The sequence below is a fragment of the Protomyctophum bolini genome (genome assembly GCF_963924005.1).
Source record: "Protomyctophum bolini genome assembly, chromosome: 1".
Classification (NCBI taxonomy): Eukaryota; Metazoa; Chordata; class Actinopteri; order Myctophiformes; family Myctophidae; genus Protomyctophum; species Protomyctophum bolini.
This window is the reverse complement of record NC_137862.1, coordinates 12,972,777-12,987,252: the sequence shown is the minus strand read 5'-3', so window position 1 is coordinate 12,987,252 and position 14,476 is coordinate 12,972,777.

Below are 14,476 nucleotides of genomic sequence, written 5' to 3'. Positions count from 1 at the left end.
CACACACACACACACACACACACACACACACACACACACACCACTCCTCCACATGCCACACTAGCTGAGGCAGTTTAATTTGTCAGTCTGAAAGACAATCTGTCTGTTTACATTTTGACCTTTCACTGAACTACGGTCACTCAGTATGCCACCCACTGTGCCTGGTTGCCCCCAGGCAGCGTAGGCCTGAGAAGAGACGTAACCACCTGGGAGACAACACACCATGAATCAAACCTAAGTAGGCAGACCCTTAATCTGATGATACTCTGTCATTTACATAACTAGGGTCAAGATGAAAGAATGAAAGAAAAAATCGTTTGTTTGTTTGCGTCTGCAGCTGTGTGTGGATGTGTACAGTACAGTACTGTACTGTACTGTACTGTACTGTACTGTACTATACTGTACAATGTGCATGCGTGCGTGAGTGCGTGCGTGCATGCTGTGTATCCTAACAAACAAACAAAAAAAAGTAAAACTCAACGACAGCAATACCAGTCCAAATCAGAGCTTAGCCTTAGGTTATGGTTACTTTCAGGGCTAGGCATGATGATTTTGAGGTTAGGGATATGGTTGGTAATATGGTTGTGGTTAAGCCAGCAGGTGAAGTAAACGCACGCGCACACACACACACACACACACACACACACACACACACACACACTGAGTAGGCGGCAATAATAACAGGAAGGAACTACTTTACAACATGCTGGAGACAGACATGGAATTCTTCATTTGATTTCCAGGTTATTTGTCTGGTGTTTCTGGCATTAATGTATAACAAATTGAGGGGAAAAGACAGTGGAGGCAGAGATGAGGAGAAATGGGTTGCCTTGCAGCATAGGCCCTGAGCCGGGCCTGGACCTAGTTATGTTGTGAGTTGGGTTGAGACACCAGTACACCCAAAGGAATTATTTTAATATACAAAGTCAGTAGAGGGGCGATAAAAAGGGAAATTGCTTCTCATGTGTGGCCAATGCTGGCAATATTGTCTGATGCTTTATTGCACCATTTACTTCAAGTGAAGACAAATAGACAGCACTGTAAAGTACATGAACATCGAATATGTCCAAGCATTCAACTTCAAATGGGCATTCAAATCCCATGTGAAATATTAACATGAAATATGATTTTCTTTAAATATGAAATAGTATATTCTGTAGTGTATATTGTATATTGTTGTACAGTACATTGTCATACATGACATGATATAGGTCTTAAAGTGTTGCTGCTGTGTGCTTATACCTTTCTTTAACCAGGAGGTCAGGCCATTTGTTAAGCATTACGTAACTTTAAAATGAGCAGGGAGATTGAGCCTGTAATGATATCCTGTCTGATCGGTATCTTCTGTTCTTGCTGCCATTCATTACCTACTGTATAGTCGCACAGACTTCCTCAACAGCAGAAACCTGCCGACAGACAGTGGTACCACTGCTGGGACCTGCAGAGAGAAATCTGATGCTCCATTAAAAAAACTGCGGTAGCAGCACAGAGAGAATGAACAACATGTCAATGTTCTATTCCACTGAAGTCATTTCCACACACTTGACTGATACTTTGTAGGCTTGGCAGTGTGTGTGTGTGTGTGTGTGTGTGTGTGTGTGTGTGTGTGTGTGTGTGTGTGTGTGTGTGTGTGTGTGTGTGTGTGTGTGTGTGTGTGTGTGTGTGTGTGTGTGTGTGTGTGTGTGTGTGTGTGTGTGTGTGTGTGTGTGTGTGTGTGTGTGTGTGTGTGTGTGTGTGTGTGTGTGTGTGTGTGTGTGTGTGTGTGCTTGAGCGGATGTGCGCACGTGTCTGTGTGTGCCAATCTACAGTATGTGGCAGTGCAATGACAGCATGCCAGTCCCATACGTCCTCTTCTCTCATGACCCAGGCAACTGGTCTCCTTGGTAACGCAGACTCATTTCCTGATTATGGTGATGATGAGATTGGTTGGAGAGAACTAAAGCTCCCAGTGGGATTCTCCTAATGGACTCAGCCTCGTACGGCACGAGAGCAGCGAAGAGGAAAAGAGCAAACTGTTATTCTATTCTTAAATAAACCCACCTTTTCATTATAAGAATTTGATATTGATCCGTTTCAATCATACAGTAATTATTACAAAATGTAAGATCCCATGTTTTCAGTAGGCCTACAGATCTATAACCTATTTAGTTAGTACTGTAGTACTGTAGTTTTAGTACTACTCATGTTAAGCAGTCTCTCTCAGTATTTAGTTAGTACTACTCATGTATCTCATGTTAATCAGTCTCCCTCAGTATCTCAAGTGTAGGCCTATCCTTTTTTGCGTCCTAATCCCAGGAGATGATTTGCTGGACTATGAGTTCAAATAAATGATAAACATCCGGCAATGATTGTTTATTCTCTTCTCAAAAAAGATATATATATATTGTAATTTGTACACTGTAACAGTTCTCGGAAAATAACCATTCAAACACTGCTGAGTGTGGGAAGAGACATATCAACAAACCAGTCTGCAATTGGTTGATTAAAAAACTAAATATGCGTTGCAGTGATTATAAAACAAGGGTTGACCTCCACACTGCTTCCGATTTGTGGGCTATACATCAAAGTAACTTCCAAGTCTTTTTTCACTTGAAAGACTTTAGCGAGGCGAAGGGTACACGTACCCATTAATTTAGTCAGAAGGACATGGTTCTGGCCCACCTCCCACCATGTTCTGTGCCAGAGGATGCAGGCAATGTCTTGGCTGACCTCCTGATTGACTAACACTCCCTCACTTAAGCACACGCCCTCACAAACGCACATACCATACACACAGACACTCACTTAATGTACACGTACAGTACACACAGACACACACTTAAAGTACATACAGTACACACACTAGCAAATTCAGCCAGCAGCAGCACTAAATTGCAACTGCAACTTTGCAAGGTTAACGAGCCATCTAATGTTACTGTATATGAACGGCTTTAGTATTACGTCAGAATCATGTCAGTATCAGTAACATGTCGGTATCATGGTCTGTATCATGTCAGTATCATACCAGTAAGACACCTGAGGGCGAGAAGCGACCTCGCCCCCTAAAGGGCGAGAAGCAACCTCGTCCTAAAGGGCGAGGTCGCGTGCACGCATCCGCCTTGTTGGTGGCAGACTGCTGGGGTTGACCTCCATAATGTCTGTATCATGGTCTGTATCATGTCAGTATCATGTCAGTATCATATCAGTAATCAGTATCATGTCAACATCATGCCAGTATCAGATCAGTATCATGGTCAGTATCATGGTCAGTATCATGGTCAGTATCATGTCAGAATCATGGTCAGTATTATGGTCAATATCATGGTCAGTATCATGCCAGTATCATGGCAGTATACTGTATGGTTGTGTGTGTGTGGCTTGAGACATGCTGGGAAGTCCTTCCATCCATTGTGAAAAGATACGTACTGTAGCTTGCGGAGTTAGTTCAGTCAGATATACTCGAGGGGTTAATACGCTGCATTACTATGTGGGTGTATAAGTGTTATCCCTCTTGATGCCAAACTTTGCACACACTCCCTGGATGCCAACAACGAACCTCTGTCCCAAATTTTCCACAACAGCCTGTTATAGCGCCATCACGAGGCAGATTTTGGCAAAACACATTTCTGTAGACTGCACTGTAGACTGTAGACTGCATTTTTGCACTGACGAAAAGAGAGTTGAGCCAGAAGGCAAAGCTCTCTGTCTATCTTCGTTCCTACTCTCACCTATGGTCATGAAGTGTGGGTCATGACCGAAAGAATAAGGTCGCGAATACAAGTGGCCGAAATGAGTTTTCACCGACGGGTAGCTGGCATCTCCCTTAGAGATAGGGTGAGAAGTTCATCTCCCTTAGAGATAGGGTGAGAAGTTCAGTCACGCGGTAGAGACCACGAGTAAATATTCCCCCTTATTTGACTGTTTTTACTTTAAAAAAAGAATACAATAAAAAAATCAGTTTTTCTTGCATTCAATATAAATTCAAACCATTTTTCATAACTTTTAATTCAAACATTTCACATAACTTTTAAGCGGAAGTGAAAATAGCTGATCTATACAAGCTCACAATGTGTTGGAGAATCTGCTATTTTCACTTGTTTGGGTCCTGAAGAGAGACACCTACCGTACTCCTCTTTTGGCTCTTGGGCTAAAAGGTTTGGGAACTACTGCTCTAAAAGGACAGCCTCTGCCTCGGTTCTCCCTCTGCTTGCGGGTAAAAGAAACTGATCTACTGATTTAGCTATAAATCCAAGAGAACCTTGGGGAGGAAGGCTTGATTGAGATGCAACACCACTCCCCCTGCATCATCCGGCCTAAACTAAACCTGAAATGCCCCTAGTGGACTGATAGGGCACAATAACCCATATGGTGTCCTTCTATCACCCCTGACATATCCAGCACAACAGATTCTACAATGCGATCAACCTGAGCACATCAGCAGGCTTCACCACACAATAAACCTTCAATGTGCTTGATGACTGTCAGAGCCTCAATAATCTAAAAATCACACCTGTGTGAAGTGAGGGGCACTCTTGTCGTCGTACATCATCCAATAAAAAATGAATATACTTAATTTGTCAACTTATGTTATCATCTTTTCACTATGATACAATGTTTAAGAAAACTCATCTTTTCACCATGATCATATAAGATGACAATGGAATTTGTGATATAAGCCTAATTAAAACAGTTGCACTGTTTAGAAAAGCTGATTTGCTCGTCCACATATTGACGTAAATTCTCCTTTCATTGTCAATGGCAAATGTGACACGAGTTAAGGACAAAAGGATGTATACAGGCGCCCCTCAAAAATTAGAGTTGACAGCCAAGAAGAACAAAACGCCAGCTCTCGTTTGCACCAGGATAAATGCCTGTCTGCCTCACAAAGTAGATTACTGTAACCTCCCCACTAAGGTGAAAAACAGACATTATATTGACTGCAGTGATTGACAAAACATGCTAATACATGAAGTTTATTTTGCTTATTGGGTTATGTTGTATTATCCTGTTGGTGTCCTATAGTAACATCCTCTATTTGAGGTCTACCTCCTGGAGGGGAGAACAGCTTCAAGACAGCCATCATCTTGTTAATTCTGGCAATTACTTTGTCAGGCTCTACCAAAGGTTATCTGAAGAGAGAGAGGGGTGTAGTTGGAGGGTTTTGTAGTTTGGATTTTTGTTTGGTATTTCTTTAGTTGATTAGACATGTGTGTAGCTAAATGAGTATTTACTGCCTGGTACTAGATGTTGTGGTGGAAAGGTGTACAGTACATTATGTCTGTTAAAATGTCACGGTGCCCTGCATTATGGAGGTGATGGTCAGGGGCTACCAACTCTACCAACTTGGGTGATGGGAGCATAGACATATAAACGTAGACGCCCTTTCCGGCTCTGGAGCGTATGTGCTCAAGAGGGGGCAAAACTTTCCAGAGATTCCTTTGCGAAGTCCCGTGGAAGCATGAGCGTGCGTCACAGAGCGCATGTTCGGGTCTGTAAGTCCCAGAAAAGATGCACTGTGATTGGCCAGTAATTACTGGCCGTACAATAACTTTTCTCTTCTCCTCAAATTCTCTTTCCACACACTTCTGCCTCGACCCAGGTCTTTGACTGCATTGATACAAAGAAATAAGTGATAAAACACACCATTAGTGGTTTGATTAGTAGCAGTATAAGTGCTCTTGCTCTTATAAGGCAGTGTCTCTGGCTCGAGTCAGTCGTTTGTCTCTCTGCTCATTTGTGGCTGCAACACACGCTTTAATAAAACCTTTTGTACATTTCTACCTGCCTTTATACTTGTAAAAACGAGTGTGGAGAGTCGCATATAAGTAACCCTGGTATTCATTATTATGTTTATAAATATCTCTTGGGGCGCAATTCCCCAAGTGGCGTAGTTGGCTATAGTTTAATTCATACCACCCTGTTACACGTGCCAGTACTGTAATAATTATCCACACCAGCTGTCAGCTGGGGTCATTCCCCATAGCTATGGAATATGTCGCGGCAGAAAGGTAGTCTCCATAACAGGGAACAGGAAACTATGATTAGGAGATGGAAGATGGTTGCCATGTCAGATGTGCTTCTGCGTCACGTGAGCTAGGGGAAAGGCAGATGAAATGGAAGTGTGGAGGGATGAAGAAAAGTTAGGTATGTAATACGATAAACGATAGGCAGATTGCTTGTCCCCTGCATGCTCTGCTGGTCATGTGTGTGCATGCATGCGTGCGTGAGTGTGCACAGTGCACACACATGTGTGTATGAGGCTGAGTGTGTGTGTGGTCATGGCATGATGGCTGTGTGTGGCAGTAGAGTTACGAGGAATTTAAACGTGGACTGGAGTGGTGATGAGTTGGTAACACACAACCAGATCTGAATGAGCAGCAGGTGGGTCGTCTGGAACGACAGAAGGCGATTAGATCAGACAAAAATCTCTGTTAATGTCCAGTCCCTCCCCGTTGTAGTCTGGCCAGTGGCCACAAACATCCACAAGCATCTGTCAGCCGCGGATTCATGAAATGTTATCTATTCTGTTGCCAACGTGAGCTTCTCAAAAATATATGAATAAATACATGTAGCCCAATAAACATGAAAAACTGCTTTGGCAACTGAAAAAGTTGTCAAAGCATTGATAAACGGCCTCGTTTTTAATTTGTAATCATAAGCATTGATTTTACAATTGATCGAACGAAACACACGCACGCACACACACACACACACACACACACACACACACACACACACACACACACACACACACACACACACACACACACACACACACACACAATATGTTGGTTACTATTTAAGTTTTCTTTATATAATATATTTATTCCATGACAATATGTTATAGCACAGTCTCAAAGGGTCCTCATTTAATATAAAATGATACGCGTGCCATTTCCGTTGAGTTATAAGTTATACGTTTTTCTTCTCATCCCTTGATGAGATGACATTTTCTACTTTATGAACATTATGAATTGAATTGAAGATAAGAGAATTATGAAAAATTATTGCTTTGCGGGATTCCGTGCCGAAAAGGTGCGTTTCCCTTCAGTTCCCATGTTTTCTCATGTACAGTATAGTGGGAGTCACGTGGCTGTATCTCTGTATATCAGTGCATTTCTGACTATAGGCATAGCTGCATTTCTCACTGTGTGACAGCTGTAACATTTAGCCAACAGGGAATACTTCATACAAGTATGAATCTCACGCACGCACGCATGAACGCACACGCACACAAGCACGCACGCACAGTCGCACACACACACACACACACACACACACACACACACACACACACACACACACACACACACACACACACACACACACACACACACACACACACACACGTCACACACACAAGCCACTATGTAAAATTGTACATGATGCCATGTACATGTGGTGAAATCACATATTTGTTGAAATTCTGCTGATGAGGAGCTGTAGTTTGCTGCATTTGTGCTAATAGTTAGCATGGGTTAAATAGACACTTTTTCAGATCACGTCACACTAATTGTACAGGCATGCTGGTAGCAAAATAACCTTAGTGCTGCTCATAAGATGCAAAGGTGTCCTGCATGGCACTCACGTGTAAAAATGCATTCCATCAAACTTCCGGTTGTATTTTGCCTCCCAGTGGGAGGTTTAGAACATACTACTCGGTACTTTGGTTTCGTACGCATGCAAGTGATTCCCAAACCTGTTGTCCTTAAAGCCTGGTCCCTAGTTGTTGTGATGGACTGAGATATGCTCATTATTTAATGTTTGTATATTAAATAATTGCTATTGTCTATTCCACAAAAACAAATATAACGGGGCATGATTATTATTTATTATTATTACAATTTGTGGCATTTCCGCTTTTCTCATGAGTAAAGAGTAGAACTTATTGGGAAAACAACCAGAACGAAATGCAACAAAGGTCGTGACCCAGACGCTGGGCTTGTACTGTAGCACCACTAAGCACAAATCCAGAGAAAAGTTCACCATAAATTGTTTCCAGTTGTCTCGACATGTGTGCCACAGTTGCACCATCCCCGACACGCCCATGCCACTTTGTGATTGCTCATCGTGGCATGCAGATACAGCCTTATAAACATGGAAAAAGCCCCATGTTATCATTAAGAGGAATGCACTTTGCGGTGCGCAGCGGCATCCCAGGGAGTGGCTTCATCTACACCTACACAGCTGCATGACAGGAATAGACGAGGAAGATTCATTCAGATGACTGGCTGGCAGGATAAATAGCCCTGTAAATGTGTGTGTGTGTCAGAGTGGCACCCCAGGGGGCTCAGTTAGCATTGACATGCGGGCTGTTGTTTGCCAACTAACTGACTGTCTGTCTGCATTCCTGAGTTGTGCACGGAGACAATAACAACACAGCACAACAAAACACCAACACAAACACATTCCATAGTCAGGGGGTGAGGACAGTGTGCAGACAGAGAGTGACTGGGGTGGCAAAGATGGCACTAGGGTCCCTCAAAGGAATGCCATGTATAATTGGCCCCTAGCACGCTTTCCATTTTGTTTACAATGCTGCCACATTTTTCAACATTCTGTCAACATTCTGTTTACGAGAACCTTGAGATAGATTTCTCATCAGTAATTTGTTTGTTCTCATTTTTATTTAATTTAGTCTTTTTTAGACTTCTTTAACCATGCACGTAAGCCCTACTTCATTGTCCGTTAATAAAAATAAGAAAAAACCTTTTGGAAAATATGTCTGACAAATGCTCAAAATAGGGATGCCAGTGTTAGAATCATATAGTAATGCTATTCTTATCATCGAGAGTGTAATGAGACAGAACATTGGAGACAGGACTCAGGAGACATTTATGCACAGCAGCCATATTGGGAAGAAATTGGGCCTCAATGATACTAATAAAGGCTCTGTTCCATTTGGTGTAGCGCAGTGGTTCTGAAACTTTTTAATTTCAAGTCTATCTTCAAAGTCTAATTGGATCCTACAACCTGCCTTGCGCGCTCAGTTTAGCCAACACAGGAAGGCTGGAATGAACTTCCAATTGCAATCAGAACTGCAGAGTGCAGACTCACTCCCAATCTTCCACAGTAGTCTGAACACCCAGCTCTTCAGGCTTCTTCGGGCACTTGCACTCGTCTCGACAACCTCACAGGCATATGCAAAGGCTTTAGATATAGCATTTTATGTAGACGTAGCACTCTATAGTGTATACTCAATTACTCATAGCTTTTCTGTACAGATTTTTCTACAGTTAGACAGATGCTATAGGTTAGCTTCCTTATGATTCTTGATGACACATTTTTATGTATTTGATGTATTAGATGTAAATGTTTACCGGTATGTACATTTTCATGGCCCAATAGAGTCAGTCACCGACCGTATACTGGCATGTCATCACCATCTATTGTTTTGCGTGTACAGTATAGTGTCTATAGTGTTGGACAGAGCTGTCCAATGCGGATGTACCAACCAGACTATCCGTGGTCGTATGAAGAACACATCCCAAATGGTATTAGCACTTTACAACATGCACATGTACGGATGCCATTTGGACAGCTCACTGCCCTCATGGCATGTAATGAGGACAATGTCACTATTCACCAAGCTGCCACTATCCAGCCGACCCCCAGGCGTGTGCACGCGGGCACACACACACACGCACACACACACGCACACACACACGCACGCACGCACGCACGCACGCACGCACGCACGCACGCACGCACGCACGCACGCACAGACAGACAGACAGACAGACAGAGACCGACCGACCCACCAGTCCGTTAACAAGCCAGCCACCTGACATGTAGCCATTATGTTGGTTCAATTAGTCAGTCCGGCGACCCAGGAACCACGCTGCTGCCCTGGGTAGAGAATAGAGATGCCATGGGGGCAGGAATGCATGGAGAGGCGAGAGCATGGCCAGACTCCTTTCACTCTGCAAAAGACCCCTTTATTCTCTGCCAGACATCAAGAAAGAGAAGCACAGTGTGCGTCAAACCAAAGGATGGGGTGGGAGGGTAACAAACAGCTGCCCCGACGCAGGCGTTTGACTCATTTATAATTCAATCAGTTCAGGAAGTGGATTTCCATCATTCCTGGGCTGGGAATATGGAAAGAGAAAATATTTCTGTATCCAATCTATGAATAAGTCATTGAGAACGAACGTGCTTGAAGTTGTATTTAGCAAATTCAACTTAAAAATGTAATTTTCGTCTGAATGAATTGGAGACGCTGGTGAAACCCAGCTCTGACGTTCAAAGTGCGTATGACTCAGTCTCAGTCTGTCAGCTCTTATTTATCTCTCTCTCGCTTTCTTTCACTTGTGTATTATGTGGAGGGATATCTCACTTTGAGGCTGATTTCACAAGAATCTTTTTAACCTCTCAGAGTGGACCCGACAGAGAAGGTGAAATGTAGACAAAGCAGGCGGGAGAGACAGCGATGATTGAGCTGCAGAGATAGGAGCAGGAGACGACGAGGACTGTCATGAAAATGATGAAGAAGAGAATGAGAAGTGAAATGAGTGAAATGAGTAGGCCCGAGCTGTGAGAGCCTCTTATCTTCTCATGTCGAAGCCCTGCCTGAGTTGTTCAAAGTCAGACAAGGCACGACTGTAACCTCTCCATGGAATTAAAAAAGAAAAGAAAAGGAAAAGTAGCAGTATAACCTGAATAGAGATGAAGCACAAAAGTGGAGAAGAATCATTCTCATAACAACATAAAAACATAAGAATCATAACAACAAAACCTAGAGGCCGGGCGACATTCTCTATAAATTATAGAGACCAATATTGTTCATACTTACCCACACTACTGGGGTGAGATTTGTCTACCACTTTGACTTTGGGCACTGGCCTACTTGGAACGATGCAAATTGGAAATTAATGCCCAACCCAGTCATTATGTCTGTGTCCCTATTATGGAGTTATTTGTCAGGCATGCCCAAATATGGAGTCTATACAGATGTCAGAACATATTGTGTTGTCAGAACAGGCCAGCTCCATATATGGAGATCTAGGGCCTCTGTCCAGAGCCCGGGGCCTTTTTTTTGGCGGTTTTGGACAACCGTGGGTCTGAGCGACTCAAGGCCAGGCACTGCACTCCTGTGAGGGGGTGGAACGCGTGTGTCGGTGGGATGAATGGTTCTAGAGTTACATGGATTACAGACGTACACACACACACACACACACACACACACACACACACACACACACACACACACACACACACACACACACACACACACACAAATGTACAGTTGTCAGTTAATTATGTTATGAGAGGGTCCTGTTTCTTATGCTCTGAGAGTAAAAAGAACACTGAGGATTTCACTCTGTTCCATCCTCCGTTTGGCATCTGCTTAGTATTCTACGACTAAAGTGGCTTCCTCCAGCTGGCTGGAAAACATGACAGCATCTCCAGAGCTTCTCCCTGCAGGGCCAGGGGTTCCCCTCCTGCTGTGGCCCACTATCAGCATCCTCCTCCCTGGGTTAGACCAGCTCCAGATGGACATGCAGCCTCGTGGAGGCGTACCGTAGACTGGCCACAGATGCAGGCGTATGGATGTGGATGTGAGTGCATGCGTGGGTGGGTTTGCGTGCATGTGTGTGTTAGTGCGCGTGTGTGTTAGAGTGTGGCACCAGCTGAACAGCTGTAGGACAGGCTTCATGGGCCAAGAATGTCTGCCTAATGTTGTCTCCACTCCAGGTGCGCGCGCGTGCGTGCTTCTCTTTCTTTGTTCTTGGAAGAAATGACATGAACTATGCACCAAAAACGGAGTTCACCCACTTTTTCTACCTGTGATGTGATTCTGATTCATTGTAGGCGTGCCCTGATTCTGAAGGCACGCCTACACTATTTGTCTACAGTACATGCAAATGCACGATTATCCATTTACAATACTGCAGAATCCTCTGCTCCTTTTCTGTTTGCCATTATTGTGTAGTGAATCATCACTACACAATAATGGCAAACACAAAAGACCATTTCAGTCCAATGTTGTTATTGTGCTGCACCATTGTTTAAGCACAAGATAGTTGTGCATTATTGTCTCTCACATGATCACATGATGCACACCCCCTGGAAATCTGCATGTGTAGCCTATATTAAATGGTTAAGTGTGCAAGAGTGTCGACATATGTGCACAAACATGTGCACGCACGCACACACACACACAGGAATTCCCACAAACACTAATGCGCACACGCTGTAATATGTTCCGCTCATTAACCTTATTGCACCACATTATTTTACAGGCTATTTTTCCCCCTACGGTTACACGTTTAGCTAAGGGACACACAAAGCACTCACTCACGTGACGCACGCATGCACACACACACATGAACACACATGCACACACACACACAAAACATTTTCTCTGTTATTTGCACAGTTTTTAACCACAACTCTGAAGCCTGAGTTATTCGTAGGTGTGTGATGGTGTCGGCACAGGAAAATAGCACTGGAACAATACTATTATGAGGACCAGGGCAAATTGTCTTTTTCTGAAGAACATTGTAATAAAGAAACACATAGCAGACTTTCATTAGGCCGCGGCGTAACAATGAACTCATCTGGGTCTGAGACGTCTTTATAGTTTCATCTTCGTATTAGTCACATCAATACAAGCCACAATTTACAATTTAGGCATTTAGCAGACGCTCTTAATCCAGAGCCACAACACATTGATGTCTGCTGTGTTTAGACCAGTGCGACCACTTGATGCAGGATGCAATACAAGTGGAGGGAAAGTGATGTAAAAATCATTGGAAATGTTGACGGTAGTGACAATGAAGTCTTCCCGCAACCGCGCCACATGAGTCCCCAAGTGGCGGCAATCTGTTGAATGTCAGAGAGACAGAGAGACATCTTTGATTCAATTGACTGTGATTTGCTGCTGTTACATCAACTTCATAATTATTTGTGTTTTCCTCATCATAAAAGGAAAATCAACACAGTTCATGATTTATCACATAACGTGTTTCTCTCTGATCACCCTGCAATTATGTTGATTTGGGAGTTATAATTTATCACCGGAAAGATTATAATCATTATAGGCCCGCAGGGAGGAACGGTGAATGACATTTGGAAAAATGGAATAACTGCGGTGTTCACAATGCACTGTCAATGCACTCCTTTTGTCTACGTCAATAAGGAAAGAAAGGACAATAAATAACCTGCTATACCCAAATGTGAAGCAATAAATCCCCTCGTCTTTCCACACATGGTGTCATTGGACAGTCCCAAGTGTGTCCTGTGTCTTTTCTTAAAAAACAAGACGTCCATTTTTGAGACTTCTCCTATTGTCTCCCGTCTCTCCCGGGTCATTCCGGGGTGAATGTCAGCCACAGGGCTGTGGGAAGTCCCAAGATCCCGAGTACCGACCGACTCCCCTTGGCCCTCGTTGTCATGGCAGCGAGGACAGAAGTTTCTCTCAGGAAAAGAGAGTGTGTCGGCCGGAATGAACCCTCGTAACCTTTTGAAGGGTCGTTCCCTGGCTGGCCGCAACCGTTTCTGTGTCACACAGGAACTGGTCAGATGACCAGTTGGTCTCCCTGTAGGCAGCTCCTTTCTAGCTGCTTTGTTTGCTTTGTGTCTGCTATCAATGTGTTGTTGCTGTTCAGCTGGTTTATGTGGTTTACACACCGGACAGACATCCCTCCAGTCCACCTGCTTTCATAATCCACTGATGTCTGTCCAGGTGAACTATACGTCCACATGTTGCTTTTAGACGCAGCTCCACACACCAGACCACACACAGCTGTTCTCCCTTAGTGTTTACAAGATAACACTTGCCCTACAGCAGCTGCAGGTTGATGGACTAACGATTTGAACCCAAAAGAGAGAGAGAGCAAGAAGCACTTTGAAGACCGCCCTATAGGAAATACTTCGATATGAGTTAAGACGAGGACAACTTTCATCCTCTCCTTTGTTTCGGGGGAAGTCACGTGGCCTTGATTTCATTGCGGCTCAAAAACATGATTTAAATAATTGGCACGTCTCAGCTAAATCACAGTTCTGTGAAACTGTTGTTGCTTTAATATGCTTTCCTGACTCCAACCCAAACTCTCTGTAACAAAAAACACTTGGGGACAGCACCCTATGGAACAGCACCATGACATCTGTCAAGAAACTTGTTGAACTATATGCAATGCAATGCAATGCCACACACCGCACCAAAACAGTCTCCTAACACATGAATATAGGCCGATTCCCTTGGGCCGCATTACAGAATTGTTTCACTTAGCTCAGTGGTACATGACCTAAATAGTCAGTTTAACAAGAAACAGGTGGGTTAAAACATAGTTTGTGCCAGGGACGTGTGGTGGCATTTTTGCCTGTATATTTGTACAAAGCCATCAGTGGTTTCTGACATCACATAATAATCTGTCCTTAAGGTAAACTACATTAAAGCCATACATCCATTAAAATCCACACCCCCTCCATTCTCCCACGCACCTCCCAGCCCTCTACTTTGTTGTTGTGTGCAAAGGACGGTGCCCAAAACACA